Source organism: Rutidosis leptorrhynchoides, chromosome 3, assembly GCF_046630445.1.
Source record: "Rutidosis leptorrhynchoides isolate AG116_Rl617_1_P2 chromosome 3, CSIRO_AGI_Rlap_v1, whole genome shotgun sequence".
NCBI classification, from domain to species: Eukaryota; Viridiplantae; Streptophyta; class Magnoliopsida; order Asterales; family Asteraceae; genus Rutidosis; species Rutidosis leptorrhynchoides.
In genome coordinates this window covers 509165705-509185980 of record NC_092335.1, presented here as the reverse complement: position 1 = coordinate 509185980, position 20276 = coordinate 509165705, and the positions used below count along the sequence as shown (strand labels likewise).

At 35.4% G+C, this 20276-nt stretch overlaps 1 pseudogene; it reads left to right on the top strand.

Moving 5' to 3' along the window:
• The window catches only part of LOC139901841 (probable protein phosphatase 2C 44), a 62868-nt pseudogene that overhangs the window by 18327 nt on the left and 24265 nt on the right, over positions 1-20276 (top strand).

The following is a 20276-nucleotide window of genomic DNA, read 5'->3' as shown; positions in this document are numbered from 1 at the left end:
ATGATAATCTAAAATATACTGATTACACACGACCATTACATAATGGTTTACAATAGAAATATATTACATCGACATATGTTTCTTGAATGCATTTTTTACACAATATCATACAAACATGGACTTCAAATCTTGTCCTTATTTTAGTATGCAACAGCGGAAGCTCTTAATATTCACCTGAGAATAAACATGCTTTAAACGTCAACAAAAATGTTGGTGAGTTATAGGTTTAACCTATATATATCAAATCGTAACAATAGACCACAAGATTTCATATTTCAATACACATCCCATACATTGAGATAAAAATCATTCATATGGTGAACACCTGGTAACCGACATTAACAAGATGCATATGTAAGAATATCCCCATCATTCCGGGACACCATTTGGATATGATATAAATTTCGAAGTACTAAAGCATCCGGTACTTTGGATGGGGTTTGTTAGGCCCAATAGATCTATCTTTAGGATTCGCGTCAATTAGGGTGTCTGTTCCCTAATTCTTAGATTATCAGACTTAATAAAAAGGGGCATATTCGATTTCGATAATTCAACCATAGAATGTAGTTTCACGTACTTGTGTCTATTTTGTAAATCATTTATAAAACATGCATGTATTCTCATCCCAAAAATATTAGATTTTAAAAGTGGGACTATAACTCACTTTCACATATTTTTACTTCGTCGGGAAGTAAGACTTGGCCACTGGTCGATTCACGAACCTATAGCAAATATGTACATATATATCAAAGTATGTTCAAAATATATTTACAACACTTTTAATACATTTTGATGTTTTAAGTTTATTAAGTCAGCTGTCCTCGTTAGTAACCTACAACTAGTTGTCCACAGTTAGATGTACAGAAATAAATCGATATATATTATCTTGAATCAATCCTCGACCCAGTGTATACACGTCTCAGGCTAGATCACAACTCAAAGTATATATATTTTTGGAATCAACCTCAACCCTGTATAGCTAACTCCAACATTACTGCATATACAGTGTTTATGGTTGTTCCAAATAATATATATACATGGGTCGATATGATATGTCAAAATATTTGCATACGTGTCTATAGTATCCCAAGATTACATAATATATTAGAATACATGTATAATACAATATAAGTTAGCTAGGATATGATTTGTATAGAATTGTTAATATTTCCCGTAGCTACAAAAATAAAAAAATATCCAATCTTGTTTTACCCATAACTTCTTCATTTTAAATCCGTTTTGAGTGAATCAAATTGCTATGGTTTCATATTGAACTATATTTTATGAATCTAAACAGAAAAATTATAGGTTTATAGTCGGAAATATAAGTTATAAGTTGTTTTTGTAAGAGGTAGTCATTTCAGTCGAAAGAACGACGTCTTGATGATCATTTTGAAAAACATACTTCCACTTTGAGTTTAACTATGATTTTTGGATATAGTTTCATGTTCATAAAAAAAATCATTTTTCCAGAAGAACAACTTTTAAATCAAAGTTTATCATAGTTTTTAATTATCAAACCCAAAACAGCCCGCGGTGTTACTACGACGGTGTATGTCCAGTTTTACGGTGTTTTTCGTGTTTCCAGGTTTTAAATCATTAAGTTAGCATATCATATAGATATAGAACATGTGTTTAGTTGATTTTAAAAGTCAAGTTAGAAGGATTAACTTTTGTTTGCGAACAAGTTTAGAATTAACTAAACTATGTTCTAGTGATTACAAGTTTAAACCTTCGAATAAGATAGCTTTATATGTATGAATCGAATGATATTATGAACATCATTACTACCTCAAGTTTTCTGGATAAACCTACTGGAAAAGCGACAAATGGATCTAGCTTCAAAGGATCTTTGATGGCTTGAAAGTTCTTGAAGTAGAATCATGACACGAAAACAAGTTCAAGTAAGATTTCCACTCGAAATAAGATTGTTATAGTTATAGAAATTGAATCAAAGTTTGAATATGAGTATTACCTAATATTAGAAAGATATATTACTGTAAATAAGAAAGATTTCTTGAGGTTGGATGATCACTCTACAAGATTGGAAGTAAGCTAGCAAACTTGGAAGTATTCTTGATTTTATGAAACTAGAACTTGTAGAATTTATGAAGAACACTTAGAACTTGAAGATAGAACTTGAGAGAGATCAATTAGATGAAGAAAATTGAAGAATGAAAGTGTTTGTAGGTGTTTTTGGTCGTTGGTGTATGGATTAGATATAAAGGATATGTAATTTTGTTTTCATGTAAATAAGTCATGAATGATTACTCATACTTTTGTAATTTTATGTGATATTTCATGCTAGTTGCCAAATGATGGTTCCCACATGTGTTAGGTGACTCACATGGGCTGCTAAGAGCTGATCATTGGAGTGTATATACCAATAATACATACATCTAAAAGCTGTGTATTGTACGAGTATGAATACGGGTGCATACGAGTAGAATTGTTGATGAAACTGAACGAGGATGTAATTGTAAGCATTTTTGTTAAGTAAAAGTATTTTGATAAGTGTATTGAAGTCTTTCAAAAGTGTATGAATACATATTAAAACACTACATGTATATACATTTTAACTGAGTCGTTAAGTCATCGTTAGTCGTTACATGTAAGTGTTATTTTGAAACCTTTAGGTTAACGATCTTGTTAAATGTTGTTAAACCAATGTTTATAATATCAAATGAGATTTTAAATTATTATATTATCATGATATTATGATGTATGAATATCTCTTAATATGATATATATACATTAAATGTCGTTACAACGATAATCGTTACATATATGTCTCGTTTCAAAATCATTAAGTTAGTAGTCTTGCTTTTACATATGTAGTTCATTGTTAATATACTTAATGATATGTTTACTTATCATAATATCATGTTAACTATATATATATCCATATATATTTCATCATATAGTTTTTACAATTTTTAACGTTCGTGAATCACCGGTCAACTTGGGTGGTCAATTGTCTATATGAAACCTATTTCAATTAATCAAGTCTTAACAAGTTTGATTGCTTAACATGTTGGAAACACTTAATCATATAAATAACAATTTCATCTATTATATATATAAACATGGAAAAGTTCGGGTCACTACACAAGCCCTCACCTGTTTGGAATGAATTGATGAAATGTCAAAGAATGGATGCATTATTTGAGATTTTATGTTCGCAAAGTTAGAGATGGAACATCAGTAAAGCTATTCAAGGCGGTGTTATGGTGAAAAAAGTTTCAAGATATAGGTGACGTTTGAGAGAATACGGTTGATAATTGTGGTTGATGTTGAATAAATATTGTATCGTTTGTTCATATGCTCTTACATGTTTCATGGTCATATAACATTTGGATGTCATTCTTCGAATGATGGAATATTTGTTGGGTGATGTCTTCGTTAATTCTAGAATTTTCGTTTGATTATTGTAACGGGATGGGTCCTAAGGCGGAAAAAGCATGGAGATTTATTGGCCTGACAATGTTTTGGGCAATTTGGTTCGCTATGAATGAGGTGGTGTTTAATGGTTCATACACTTATTACGTTTCGATAGTGGCAAGAATCAAGCTATAAGTATCTCAATGGTTAGTGAATGTGAAATCTTGCAAAAGGTATCAATTTCATGTTTGGTTAGATATCTTATGGATGCTACTGTGAAGATGCTAAGGTGAAGTGCTACTGTGTAGTTTGACCTTTATTTCTTTTAGTGCTAATATCAAGCATTTGGTCATTATAGTATTGATTGTACTTAGTCTAATGAGGTTAAGTCTAGTGGGCAAGTAAAGATTGTAAGTCCATTTTGACTCCATCATGTACTTATATGATTTTTCACCTTTTCGTGAAAAATCTTTTATTAATTTTATTTCCAGTTTTTTGCCAAAAAAAAATTAAGTAATTCCAAAATATAGTGAATATGTCAATATTTATATAGGTGATGTACCTCGAGTCAACGGTCAACTTGGCGTTGCTCGTGCTTTTGGAGACCAAAGCCTTAAAGCACATCTAAGTTCAGAACCTGACATACGACATGTACCGATCAACTCCACCATAGAACTTATAATATTGGCAAGTGATGGGTTATGGAAGGTCAGTTATTTACTCTTTTTGACCTAGTTGACCCGTTCAACCCGTTTTATATAACTTTATAACTTTAAAGCTTACATTTTCGTCCCATTACTGTCAAAGAATAATTCAAATTGATCCATTTATTCATATGTTTTTTGAACGGCAATTTTTTGGCATCAAATTGGTGTTTTGGAAATATAATCACTAGTCGTTAGTGATTTTGGCGTTTTTGAGACTTATGTCAAAATGGGTTGACTTTGATTGGGTCGAATTTGGTAATGACACTAATTTTGGATTAAATGGATGTTAAACACTTTTGTTAAGTGTTAAATGACGTTTTTAAATAAAAGTAATCGTGGGAAGTGATTTTGAGTCAAAGTGATATTTTAACATAAGTCAAATGTGGTCAAAAGCAATATGGGTCAATATTACACGTGTTGGGGTTTTGGTGTAATTGGCGTTTGAAATAATTACTACCTAAGTAGTAATTTAGTGTTAAGACCTAAGTTGGTCTAATTGGTGTCAAGTATAATTTGGGTTAAGTTATACTTGTTTGTATGGGTCGGAATTACCACCCATAGTGATAGTTGGTTTGTGTCCATTAGGTGTTAAATGGGCGGGTTTTGGCGAGCAAGGTGTGATGTAACGACCCGTCAAAATCGCTATTGACGCGGCACGTTAATCATTGATTCCACAGTGAGGTTTTGACCTCTATATGATACGTTTTGATAAAATATTGCATTCATTAAAATAAGTGACTTTCTAAACATAGAAAGTTATAAACATGTGGGCGAGTGCTTAGGTATAAGCAAAACCCCAAAATACATAAGTCTTTAATTTACAGGTTGACATCACAGTCCAATTATTTATTACACAACGCAGTTTTATTTTGAATGCAATAAACTTTGTACAAAGCATGAGAGACTCCATGCAGGCAACAAGCACATCACAGCGGAAGCATTCTAAGGACCTGAGAATAAAACATGCTAAAAAGTCAACACGAATGTTGGTGAGTTATAGGTTTAATTGCTCGAGTCATAAACATATATAAAGATAGACCACAAGATTTCATCAAAAGTTTATCAATAGATTCTACGTAACAGAGCACCCTGGTAACTAAACTTAACGCTATAGTGATAATTACCCCATTCGTTTTAATACACGCAAACCAACGTGTCTTAAACTCAAATAACATACGTCCGTTAAAAGGCTAGCGCTCTAGCTCGGACGGGGATGTCAAGCCCTATGGATCCATATACAATTATTCGCGCCCACCAGTCCATATCCTATGTACTGGCAGCTACTAGTTACCAAAGCTAAGGGATTTTCGGCTTAACTCAGTGTAGAATTTAGTATGTACTTGTGTCTTATCGCGTTTAAAATAAATTGCATGTATTCTCAGCCCAAAAATATTTAAAGTATTTAAAAAGGGAGACTATAACTCACAGTTCAATATTGTGATTCAATATTGTAGGAAAATAGCGTAGACGTAATGATGGTAGACGACTGTATGGTTGGCCTTGGATTCTAGAACAATACCCCGAACAATACCCAATATTACCTTAGCTTGAAACGGTTTGAAACCCGAATTAAAATACCCTCGTAAATACCTTATTATTATTAAACTTAAATTATAATATTAAAATTATAAATATAAATATTAAGAGAAATATATAAAACTTCGTCGAACAAACTGCGTATTTATATTACTTTTCGATTTACTGTAGCTCATGCGATCGCATGAGTTTTCAGTGTTTTTGCCATGCGATCGCATGGCCGCCTTTTCTGTTTTTGTTTGCTAGTTCGTCGACATCAAATAGTATTTTACTGTAGCAAATAGTATTTTACTGTAGCAAATAGTGTTTACTGTAGCAAATAGTGTTTTACTGTAGCAAATAGTGTTTACTGTAGCAAATCACTGTAGCAAAGTCGTTTTCACTGTAGCACTGTAGCAAAATACGGTTTACTGTAGCAAATAGTATTTTACTGTAGCAAAGTCATTTTTACTGTAGCAATTAATGTTTTACTGTAGGAAAGTCGTTTTTACTTGTACATCTTATAATATATATATATATATACATACATATATGTATATTTACATAATGTTAAATCATAAAGAGAATTGGTTTAAATTAGTCGAAATTTTTCGGGTCATCACAGTACCTCCCCGTTAAAGAAAATTTCGTCCCGAAATTTTGAGTAGTACCTGTTTCATGAGCGATATCAGTGAACAAATGTGGATACTTTTGCTTCATTTGATCTTCACGTTCCCAAGTAAACTCGGGTCCTCGTCTTGCGTTCCAACGAACTCTAACTATCGGTATTTTGCTTTGTTTTAATTGTTTGACCTCACGGTCCATGATTTCAACAGGTTCTTCGACAAAATGGAGTTTATCATTAATTCGTATTTCGTCAAGAGGAATTACGACATCCTCTTCAGCTAAACATTTCTTCAAATTTGACACGTGAAATGTGTCGTGAACACTACTAAGTTCTTGCGGTAGCTTTAATCGATAAGCAACTGCTCCAATTCTTTCGGTGATTTCAAAGGGTCCTACATACCTAGGACTTAGCTTTCCTCGTTTACCGAATCGTACAACGCCTTTCCAGGGTGACACTTTCAACATGACTTTGTCGCCCACTTGAAATTCTAGCGGTTTTCTTCTTACATCAGCATAACTCTTTTGGCGACTCATGGCCGTTTTCAATCGCTGTTGTATTTGAATGATCTTTTCGGTGGTTTCGTGAATAATTTCTGGTCCAGTAAGTTGTCTTTCTCCTACTTCACTCCAACAGATAGGAGATCTGCACTTTCTACCGTAAAGTGCTTCAAATGGTGCTGCGTTGATGCTCGTATGATAGCTGTTATTGTATGAAAATTCTGCCAACGGTAAGTGTCGATCCCAACTGGTTCCAAAGTCAATCACGCATGCCCGTAACATGTCTTCCAATGTTTGTATTGTTCTTTCACTTTGACCATCTGTCTGTGGGTGATAAGCGGTGCTCATATCTAATCGAGTTCCCAATGCTTTTTGTAATGACTGCCAGAAACGTGATGTGAATCGGGTGTCGCGATCAGATATGATAGAGATGGGTACACCATGCCTGGAAACTACTTCCTTCAAATATAGGCGTGCTAATTTCTCCATACTGTCTGTCTCCTTTATTGGTAGGAAGTGAGCTGATTTAGTTAGACGATCAACTATCACCCAAATAGTATCATGACTACTTGCAGTCCTTGGCAATTTCGTAATGAAATCCATGGTTATTCTTTCCCATTTCCACTGCGGAATTTCTGGTTGTTGCAGTAATCCTGACGGCTTTTGGTGCTCAGCTTTAACCTTTGCACACGTCAAACATTTGCTTACATAAGTAGCAATTTCTGTCTTCATATTAGGCCACCAATAAAACTTCTTGAGATCGTGGTACATTTTCCCGTTTCCTGGGTGAATTGAGTACCTCGTTTTGTGTGCTTCATCCAGTACTAGTTGTCTTAGGTTACCATGTTTTGGTACCCATATCCTACCAGCAAAATACAGGGTTCCATCGGCTTTTACTTCAAGTTGTTTTTCTAACCCTTTGCTCATTTCGCCTTTTTCGTTTTCTTCTTTTAAAGCTTCTAACTGTGCTGCTTGAATTTGCTTTGTGAGATCAGTACGAATTGTAATATTCAAAGCTCGAACCCTAAGAGGTTTTACTCTTTCTTTTCGACTTAAGGCATCAGCTACAACATTAGCCTTTCCGGGGTGGTAACGGATTTCACAATCGTAATCGTTTAACAACTCTACCCAGCGACGTTGCCTCATATTGAGTTGTTTTTGATCAAAAATATGCTGAAGACTCTTATGGTCGGTGTACACTGTACACTTGGTGCCATATAGATAGTGTCTCCATATTTTGAGTGCAAAAACTACAGCTCCAAGTTCCAAATCGTGTGTTGTATAGTTCTTTTCATGAATTTTTAGTTGTCGTGAGGCATATGCGATAACTTTTGTGCGTTGCATTAATACACATCCTAAACCTTGGCGTGAAGCATCACAATAGATCACGAAATCATCATTTCCTTCCGGTAATGACAAAATGGGTGCAGACGTTAACTTCTTCTTTAATAACTGGAATGAGGATTCCTGTTCCGTGGACCAATCATACTTCTTTCCCTTTTGAGTCAATGCAGTTAAGGGTTTGGCAATTCTAGAGAAATCTTCAATGAATCTTCGGTAGTAACCAGCAAGACCTAAGAATTGGCGAATTTGTGTTGGAGTCTTCGGGGTTTCCCATTTACTAATGGCTTCGATCTTGGCGGGGTCAACTTTAATTCCATGTTTACTGACAACATGGCCCAAAAATTGTACTTCTTGTAACCAGAAATCACACTTCGAAAATTTTGCGTACAATTCTTCTTTCTTGAGTATCTCCAGTACCAGTCTTAAGTGTTGCTCATGTTCTTCCTTGTTCTTCGAGTAAATCAATATGTCGTCGATAAAAACAATGACAAATTTGTCTAAATACGGTCTACAGATGCGATTCATTAGATCCATGAATACTGCTGGAGCATTAGTTAATCCAAAAGGCATGACTAGAAACTCATAGTGACCGTAACGGGTTCTGAACGCGGTTTTAGGAACATCTTCTTCCTTCACTCTCAGCTGATGATATCCGGAGCGTAGATCAATCTTAGAATAAACACTTGATCCTTGCAATTGATCAAACAAATCATCAATCCTCGGTAATGGGTACCGATTCTTGATCGTTAATTTGTTTAATTCTCGGTAATCTATGCACATTCTCATAGATCCATCCTTCTTCTTGACGAACAGAATAGGAGCACCCCAAGGTGAAAAACTAGGACGAATAAATCCACGGTCCGATAATTCTTGCAACTGGTCTTGTAATTCTTGCATTTCTGAAGGTGCAAGTCTATATGGGGATCGGGCTACAGGTGCGGCTCCTGGTATGAGATCAATCTGGAATTCTACACATCTGTGTGGAGGTAGCCCCGGTAATTCTTCTGGAAATACTCCGGGATATTCTCTTACAACCGGCATATCATTAATGCTTCTTTCTTCAGTATCGATCTTCTTTATGTGTGCCAGAATAGCATAACAACCTTTTCTTATAAGTTTCTGGGCCTTCATACAGCTGATAAAGTTCAGCTTTGAGTTGCTCTTCTCCCCATAAATCATTAATGACATTTCATCCTTACGAGGGATGCGAATTGCTTTCTCGGCGCAAACAACTTCTGCTTTTGTTTTGGACATCCAGTCCATGCCAACAATTACGTCAAAACTTCCTAATTCTACGGGTATCAAATCGATTTTGAAGGTTTCACCAGCGAGATTCATTTCGCAACCATGGCAAATTTTATCGGCTTTTATCAGTTTACCATTAGCTAATTCTATAGTATATTTATCGTCTAGAGGTAATGATGCACATTTTAGTTTAGAACTAAAGTCTTTACACATATAACTTCTATCAGCACCCGTATCAAACATAATAGAAGCTAGTTGATTATTAATGGTAAACGTACCCGTGACAAGATTAGGATCCTCACGTGCTTCACTGGTACTAACATTAAATGCCCTCCCACGTGCGGGTTCTTTGTTCTTCTCCTTATCAGGGCATTGATTTATAAAGTGACCAGACTTCCCGCATCCAAAACATTTCTTGACATCGGTCAGTTTTGTCTTTACTTCAGAAACGGTGGCATAACAATCTTTCGCCACATGTCCTTTCTTGTTGCACTTATCACAGACCACTTGACAATAACCTGCATGATGTGTGTAACATCTTTTGCAGAACGGATGGGGTCCCTTATAGTTTGGACTTGCAGTTGCCCCATCTTGTTTACCCTTAAAAGTTTCTTGTTTCTTCAGATGAGTACTTTTGCCCTTATAGTCTTCCCATTTCCTCTTTCCTTCAGTTGTCTTGACTTCGGTAATTGGTGCCTTAATCGAACTCTCTGTGATCTGGTCCATGAGTTGGTGTGCCATTGTCATGGCTTCCTGCATCGTATTTGGTTTGGACGATGTAACATTTCCTTTGATATTGATCGATAAACCGTCAATATACATTTCTATCTTTCGTTTCTCGTTTGGCACCAATTCGGGACACAACAAGGCTAGTTCCATGAAACGCTTTTCATAGTTATTGAGATTCGCGCCGATAACCTTCAGATTACGTAACTCAGATTCCATTTTTCTGATCTCGTTTCGAGGACAGTACTCCTCGATTAGCATCTTTTTCAGTTCTTCCCAAGAGATATCATATGCCGTATCTATTCCTTCTGCTTTAGCATAATTGTTCCACCAAGTAAGTGCACCATCTTGCAACGTGCACGAAGCATACTTTGACTTGTCTCCGTTCGCACAATTACTGATTTTGAAAACGGACTCCATCTTTTCAAACCATCGGGTTAGACCGACTGGTCCCTCGGTTCCACTAAACGTCTGTGGTTTGCATCCTTGAAAAGTTTTGTATGAGCATCCGTTTCGTGAATTTGTGTTTACGGCTGCTGCTTTGGCTGCTGCTTCGGCTGTTGCTTTTGCTGCTTCGGTTGCAGCAATTCTTTCATTCACACGTTTCTCGACTAGTTGCTCAAACTCAGCATCCGACATTTGAGACATGTTTCTTCAATAAACACAACAGATATAATTTAATCATATAGAATATTATAGGTAAAATGAGTTGTCAATAGTTAATCGTAGCATATTAATAATATGAACCGATTATTATAAAAGCCTTTTCTTCTTATTAGCATTTTATAATTATTTCTAGGGTATTACCTACCCGTTAAGTTCATACATAATAGCTAGTACCAGGAATTAACTACTAAAATCCTAATAATATTCCACTATGAAAAATTATAGCGAGTTACTACATTATTATGTATTAATAATAATAAGAAGTAGTAATAATACAAATAATCATTCCATGCATTTATTATTAATAAACCAAAATAATACCATACAATACTGATATTTTACATATGCTTATTTTACATAACAAGATAGAGTAGCACACATAAGCAATAAAATAGCGCATGGAAGATTTATGGTTGCGAGGTCGTTCATTCAGAACTATCAGAAACTTCTTCCCATTTGGTTCTCTCTGCCAATTGTTTGTGTGCACATGGTCCGACAGACATTCTGGCAGTGTATTTTATTTTTAGTTGGGGTTTTGAGGTACCCGTTGCCTCAGTGGGTTTAATACAATAAGGGTGGTTACGGATCGAATGGTCCTGTTCTTTTTTAATAACTAAGGACATTTTATTATTGTGGTTGTTTTTATTATCTATTGCAAGTTGGAATTTCTCCTTAGTGATCTCTTTTATTTCATTAGCGAAATCCTCCTCCTTACTGATCTCGTCTGATGACGAACTGTCTGAGTCATGTGTAGGAGAATATGATGACGAACTGCAAGAATATGTACCGGTGGTCATGAACCGAAATCTGCCAGGCGTAATCGGCACAACCCGCCCGTCGGCGGTATATCTGGACCAATGTCCATATTTGTTTAGAAATGGACGATCCTCTTTTACTCCAGGGATCATGGGTCCATGCCAACGATACTGTGGCTCCGGAAAACTAAAGCTGGGTGGAGCTGGAACCTCCTCTGGGTTTACCGGGAGTTGAGATTCCCCGGCTAACACAATTTCTTCTTTAATAGGTATTGGAACGCCCTTTTCAGTTGTGGATAGAATAGATTCAGTGTCCGATTCCGAGTCGTACAAAATGATAGGATTAGAGGAAGTCATCTATCACATAATTGAAACAACAATTACGTTAGCATATAAATATATCACATATAATGTTTTTGACCAAATAATAAGCAAAAATCAGGAAAAACAGATATGGTCATAGTCCAGACACACTAATGCATCCTAACAATTACCAGTTAAACACAATAATGTAATTTCTGGTTCCCTATGACCTCAAGCTCGGATACCAACTGTAACGACCCGTCAAAATCGCTATTGACGCGGCACGTTAATCATTGATTCCACAGCGAGGTTTTGACCTCTATATGATACGTTTTGATAAAATATTGCATTCATTAAAATAAGTGACTTTCTAAACATAGAAAGTTATAAACATGTGGGCGAGTGCTTAGGTATAAGCAAAACCCCAAAATACATAAGTCTTTAATTTACAGGTTGACATCACAGTCCAATTATTTATTACACAACGCAGTTTTATTTTGAATGCAATAAACTTTGTACAAAGCATGAGAGACTCCATGCAGGCAACAAGCACATCACAGCGGAAGCATTCTAAGGACCTGAGAATAAAACATGCTAAAAAGTCAACACGAATGTTGGTGAGTTATAGGTTTAATTGCTCGAGTCATAAACATATATAAAGATAGACCACAAGATTTCATCAAAAGTTTATCAATAGATTCTACGTAACAGAGCACCCTGGTAACTAAACTTAACGCTATAGTGATAATTACCCCATTCGTTTTAATACACGCAAACCAACGTGTCTTAAACTCAAATAACATACGTCCGTTAAAAGGCTAGCGCTCTAGCTCGGACGGGGATGTCAAGCCCTATGGATCCATATACAATTATTCGCGCCCACCAGTCCATATCCTATGTACTGGCAGCTACTAGTTACCAAAGCTAAGGGATTTTCGGCTTAACTCAGTGTAGAATTTAGTATGTACTTGTGTCTTATCGCGTTTAAAATAAATTGCATGTATTCTCAGCCCAAAAATATTTAAAGTATTTAAAAAGGGAGACTATAACTCACAGTTCAATATTGTGATTCAATATTGTAGGAAAATAGCGTAGACGTAATGATGGTAGACGACTGTATGGTTGGCCTTGGATTCTAGAACAATACCCCGAACAATACCCAATATTACCTTAGCTTGAAACGGTTTGAAACCCGAATTAAAATACCCTCGTAAATACCTTATTATTATTAAACTTAAATTATAATATTAAAATTATAAATATAAATATTAAGAGAAATATATAAAACTTCGTCGAACAAACTGCGTATTTATATTACTTTTCGATTTACTGTAGCTCATGCGATCGCATGAGTTTTCAGTGTTTTTGCCATGCGATCGCATGGCCGCCTTTTCTGTTTTTGTTTGCTAGTTCGTCGACATCAAATAGTATTTTACTGTAGCAAATAGTATTTTACTGTAGCAAATAGTGTTTACTGTAGCAAATAGTGTTTTACTGTAGCAAATAGTGTTTACTGTAGCAAATCACTGTAGCAAAGTCGTTTTCACTGTAGCACTGTAGCAAAATACGGTTTACTGTAGCAAATAGTATTTTACTGTAGCAAAGTCATTTTTACTGTAGCAATTAATGTTTTACTGTAGGAAAGTCGTTTTTACTTGTACATCTTATAATATATATATATATATACATACATATATGTATATTTACATAATGTTAAATCATAAAGAGAATTGGTTTAAATTAGTCGAAATTTTTCGGGTCATCACATGTGATCCCTCAGCTAAGAGGATAATTGTGTCGGATTCTCTTTTAGAGAATGTATATTTATGTGTATATTGTGCCTATGTGCGATATAGGTAACTATTTGCTCGGATATGAGGATGGAGATCATAATACACTACTTGTGCGGACATTCCAAGGTGAGTGGAATAATTATACGTGTATGTATATAGTGTATTTACTTGTGTGGGATGCGTTGTGGGTTAAAGTTCGTGAGTTCGATACCACATCATGTTTGGCATGAGATGAGGGTTTAAGTTCGTGAGTTCGATACCTCATTTGTCATGTGGGTTGGCGGGTGATGTGGGTTAAAGTTCATGAGTTCGATACCACATCATTTCGTGTGGCGTGAAGTGTGGGTGTAAAGTTCGTGAGTTCGATACCACATTGAGCTTGACGGGTGGGTTTAAGTTCGTGAGTTCGATATCACTCAGGGGGTTAGTGATACATTAGCCGGGTAAGTATACTAATGGTTGTTGGGAACACCTATGGTCATTCGCGAGTACCATTCCCTTTAGATTTTGGTTAACCATGGTTATGTGTCGTAGTATAGCATATTATATTGTTCGGATTATATGCTATTGTTTGTGCTTGCTTGCGTATTGGAGATTTTAGCGTTATACTTTGCGATGGTATGCTAATTGTAAGACCCAAATATTTATTGGGCATAAGAGTATTTATGATGTACATAAAGTTTGTGAAGTGAAGTGTAAATGAAAAGCACAAAAACTGATCTGACCATATGGCGCGCCAGGTTTGAGGGTGCGCGCCGCGCACCCTTCATGTGGAAGATTCTTGTTTTAATTTAATTTAAACGTGGGGCATTTTGGTCTTTTCACTTGAGGCCGGATTTAAGGCCACTAAAAGGCTGGTTGGGGTCTTTAGTTCACATCCACCAACCTTATCATCTCTCCCATTAAAGCTCTAGAGTGAGAAACACTTTGAGAGAGAGAAAGCTCAAATCAAGGAGGAAGAAGTTAGTTTCGGGCCAAAGCGCGTGTTTTAAAGTTGTTCATCTTATCACTAGCTAAGTTGTGATTGTGGTGGTAAGCTCTAATCTTGATTTTCTTATTTAATTTGTTTAAGGGTTAGGGTTTTGGGTTAGTGATGAACATAAAACCCATTATTGGTGATTTTGGGGGTTTCGGGTAAGATTGAGTCATGAGGACTCAAGAATGATTAACCTAGGGTTTCAAAGTGATAATTGGTGTCTATGAGTCTTAGATGGTTAGTTAATCACTAGCACACCTTGATATTTTGTAAGTGGGTGTTGTTTAGGTATGTTGATGACCCAAATGGGTGTGTTAACCTTGAATTGGGTCCAATGAGTCTTTTATGACCTAAGTTGCTTAATGAGTATGAAAATGCGTTAACCTTGTGTTAAAAAGTGTATTAAGACCATAATTGGCTAGTGTTAGGGTTTTGGCAAAGTTGACCTAATATTATGATTAAGAGTGCAAATGGGTCGAAATTGCACTATGGGCCAAATGACACTAGGATGGTGAGTGAGTTGGTTGACCAACTTGATTGTGTGGTTGATTGTATGCATGATGTAATAGGTACGTTACATTGAAGGTTGCAAGTTCGGTTATCATTCACCAAAGGCGTTAAGGTGAGTGGAATAATTATATGTGTGCGTATATAATGTATTTATTTGTGTAGCGTGAGGTGTGAAGTGTCGACGTGTTAAGACGCCACATCTCACGTGATGAGTGAAGTGTCGATGTGTTAAGACACCACTCGGGGGTGAAGTGTCGACGTGTTAAGACACCACTCCGGGAAGTATAACGGGTGAAGTGTCGACGTGTTAAGACGCCACCCGGGGTGAAGTATCGACGTGTTAAGATGCCACCCGTGGGGTTAGTGTACGACGCGTTAAGTACTCTAACAGTTATTATGAACACCGATAGGAAATGCGAGTACCATTCCTTTGTACGATTGGTTAACCATGGTTGTGTGTTGTAGTGTAGCATATTCTATTGTTCGTGTTATATGCTATTGTTATGCTAGCTTGTGATGTCGGAGGTTAGTAGCGTTATACTTTGAGATTGGTGATGTTTCGCGAGGTGTATATAAAATACTATTAAATTTTACAAGGAAATACTATTAAATACGATACAATTTTACACAAGATATTTATTTATTTATAGAATGGATATACTTAAACCTTGCTACAACACTTATAGGCAGTGTATCTAATCGTACAGTAGTGTAGTTTTTAGTAAGTCCGGTTCGTTCCACAGGGAAAATCTTTAAACAAAGCTTAACGCTATATTAGTTTACTTTTATAAAAATACAAATATATATACAAGTAATATTATTATTATAAAGGGGGATTTTTACCGTTTAATGACCGGTTTGTCGATTTTAAAACTTTAGTCGCAGTTAAAACCAAATGTAAAATATTAAAAATAAATACAAGACTTAAATTAAAGTGTAAAGTAAATAACGATAATGAAATTGCGAATAATAAAAGTGCGATAAAATAAACTTGCGATAATTAAAAAGTACGATAATTAAAAGTGCAATTAAATACAATAACGATAAATAAAAATGCGATAATTAGAAGTGCAATTAAATATAAAATAAAGGAAATTAAATATGAAATAAAAGAATTATGCTTATTTAAACTTCCGTAATCATGATGTTTGACGTGTTGATTTTAGTTTATTCCCATGGGTTAATTGTCCTTTGTCCTGGATTATTTAATATGTCCGTCTGGTTTTTGTCCATAACAGTCCATCAGTCATAAATATAAAGTGCGAGTGTCCTCGTCAAATTATTCTTATACCCGAAGTTAAATATTCCAACTAATTGGGGACTTAAACTGTAACAAGATTTTAATACTTTGTTTAATAATTACACCAGAATGTCTACTGAGTGTAACCCAAGGTTTTAATATTTTGTTATCAATTATACCAAGTGTCCTTGTACATAATTTCACCCCTGTTTTAATTATTCTAGTGGCTATTAATCCATTCCCGTGTCCGGTTAAATGAACGATTATTCGTACATATAAATACCCTGCACATCGTGTCCGATCGAGTGTAAATGGTTATTTATAGGGACGCCCAATTGTAAATCTTTATATTGACATTAACAAACTATCATTTAGTTAAACAAATATAAAGCCCATTAATAGCCCATAGTCTAATTTCCACAAGTGTCGTTCTTTTATCCAAACCCCAATTATGGTACAAAGCCCAATTACCCAATTTTAGTAATTAGCCCAACATCATGATTACTTCGGATTAAATAAGCATAATAATAACTTAGCTACGAGACATTAAATTAAAAAGGTTGAACATAACTTACAATGATTTAAAATAGCGTAGCGTTACACGGACAGAATTTCGACTTACACCCTTACAACATTCGCAAACATACCCTTATTATTAGAATTATAATTAAAATTAAAATTAAAATATAAATTATAAATATAAATATTACGTATGAATGGAGAAGAGAAAGATAGATGGATTTTGTGGTGCACCAAAGCTCGATTTTTATAGGCATGTGGGCTGGAACTGGGGCTCATGCGATCGCATGGATTTATGCCTTCCAGGCCATGCGATCGCATGGCCAGCTGGGGAGGCTCACATTTGGTTGTTTTCTTCTGCCGACGGTTTTATAAATAAATATAATATATTAAATAATTATAAGAATTATTTAAATATTATATTATATTTATGTGCATAGTTGACTTGTAATTTTTAGTCCGTTGCGTCGAGCGTTGAGAGTTGACTCTGGTCCCGGTTCCGAATTTTCGAACGTCCTTGCGTACAATTTAATATCTTGTACTTTTTGTTTTGAATCTTGTACTCTTGTAATTTTGAGACGTTTCTTATCAATAATTGGAACCTCATTGATTGTATTTTGTACTTTTGAGCTTTTTGGTCGTTTGCGTCTTCAATTCGTCGAATCTGTCTTTTGTCTTCACCTTTTATTATTTAAGCGAATATCACTTGTAAATAGGACAATTGTAACTAAAAGCTTATCTTTCTTGAGGAATAATGCTATGAAATATATGTTTGTTTTTAGCATTATCAAATATTCCCACACTTGAGCGTTGCTTGTCCTCAAGCAATATCGTCTTGAAATACTAGAATCACTTCTTTATTCTTCACACTTTGTACATCAGTGACTTCTATACGGCGGTATAAACAATGGTAGTAACGATATGGTTTACAGTCCCATATGACTATATAAAAATTTAGATCCATTAAGGAAATTGGATCTTTATGAAAACATTTGATCTTTTGAAAATTAAATCTAGTTTTTACCCTAGATAAGTTTTCCGGAATAACCCTTCACCGGTGTTTGCAAAATATTTTTATGGGCTTGGTGGGTTTCAGATTTGAAAATTTTAGCTCAAAACTTGCGGTTTTGTGTCACCCACTTGCTAACCTTGTATTAGGAAAGCAACACGTCCAGTTTACTTGTCCCGTATATTACCTTTCGATAAACTACCGTCCGGTTGTAAAGGAAAGCGTTGAACAAGCAACTGTTAAGGCAATGTCCCCTGACATGCTTTTAATTATGGTCTATAACGTGTCGGACACAATTACTATCCTTGGTAGGAGCAATAGTAAAGCTCACCCTTATGATTTTTCGGGCTGGTACAAGGTCCTGTCTTCGACCATGCTATGCAACCACCGTTCTTACGGTTGACACCCGATTTGGTTCAGGTGACCTAATGAATTCCAGGTGAATTCCTAGGATTTTACGTTCAATGGTAATGAACGCATTGAAAATAGGGTTTTCAGAAAACAAATCGGTTTGTAATTTTGATCAAAATATTTTCTCGTTCAAGCTCGAGTTTAGATATCATTGAATTCCATGAGTTTGAATTCTCAATCTTTAAGGTCAATCTCTAGGATTGAGTAATATCAGGCTTAAAAGCTGATTTTTAATCTTTAAGGAGATTATCCTTTCTGGGGATCTGATTCATTAGTCTTATCCAGCTAATTTGCACGGTGCCCCCCCCCCATTTTACGAGATAAATCCTTCTCATGGTTAGGATCAATCTGACCACTTGGCGACCCTGTTTGATGCTGAGGTCCGTGGATTTCCTGCTGATTTTAGTGATGACTTTTCTAGGTTTTTCGTCAACCTACAGCTGGTCTGGACGACAACTTCATGACCTAACTCAAGAAGCGCGTTTCTTTTTCGGAAGACTTTACTTCCTTTTAATGATGGAATTGATTCATCGTGTAGATCCATATTTTCTTTTCTTTCATCGGGTAAAATAGTTTAGTTTAGACCAAAGCAAAAGTATTTTCAGTTATTTGTTACAGAAATATGTGACATATGTTTAAGATAACTTGGTAATTTTTCCCACACTTGGCTTTTATTTTCCTTTTTATGGTTCTCTATTCCATTTTAAATGAATTTTAACATTTTGGTTTGTTTCTCAATTTATGTCCTTTCCGAGGTAACAATAATTTCGGTGTTAACACCTAGTTTTATCGTTCATAAATATGTATAAACATGATTTTGAGTTCATTTAATTGAAAATTTTGAAAAATTTTACTAGAATTGGGTAGTCAGTATATAAGACTAGGGCTGTTCTTTATTATCAGAGAGCACTAGATTCTAATACAACTACTACGTTACTAGTATTTTTAATGGTAACCAAGTGTATAAAGATAAAAATTTTAAAAATCCGAAAGAATTTAACTCCTTCCCACACTTAAGATCTTGCAATGCCCTCATTTGCAAGAAATCAGTACAATTTAAATTATTGAGGGTGATTAGCGTAGAAATGATTAAATTTTACCAAAGTTTCCAAACATATTGGCGTTTGTTTGCTAAATGATAAATGGTGCATATCATTTGTTCATTTCGTCTGTTGTTACATCACATTTATTTGTCATCTTGTCGTCAAAATTAGTAGCTTTTGCTGAACTTAATGCCAGTCTTTGAAAATGCGCTGTTTTACCCTGTTTTGTACAATCGACAATATACATACATACAAATATAATCATGCATGGCAATTTGAAATGGGACTTAATATCCCACTTTCAAATTCTAAATATGAAATATTAGTACACAATAATAATAAAATAATAAAAATTACACAAATATATCCAATAACATAAGTTTAAACATGAAAAAGTCAAAAGATAAAAACAAAAAAATCATAAAAATAACCAAATGGAACTAAATCAGTCTGGATAGGGGTTCCAGTTCATCTCATCGGGTGGGTTCCATTGTTGGTTATAGGTGTTCTGATAGGCTTGGTTATAGTCATACCGGTTAAAGGGTGGTCGGATATCGGGGCTATGTGGCGGAAAATGAGCAGGTCGCGTAGGTACATAGTTATTTGGTACCTGATATGATAGCTGGCTCATGATTTGGTGCTGATGAACTAACCAGCTATCATGTTGGCATCGCCTATAATCCTCGTATACTCGCTTGGAGTTCCACTGCTCATACATACTATGTCTTGCCGTGTTCGTCATTGCTTCCTCATCTATACGAACGTGGACGTCAAGAATAGCATCTCGAAAGACATCCCTAATGTCTTCCGCCTCCTCCATTTCCTCGTCTGAGCCTCTCTCTACCTGAGGATGAGATCCCTCATAGGGTACTGCCTAGTTACGTCTACTTTTCAATACCTTAGCACCCACATAAAATTTCAATCCTAAGGGCTCAGCCTGTTCTCTACAAATCTGTAATGGACCCCCTTGGTTCCTATCAACACCTAAATACTCTCCAATGAGAGTAA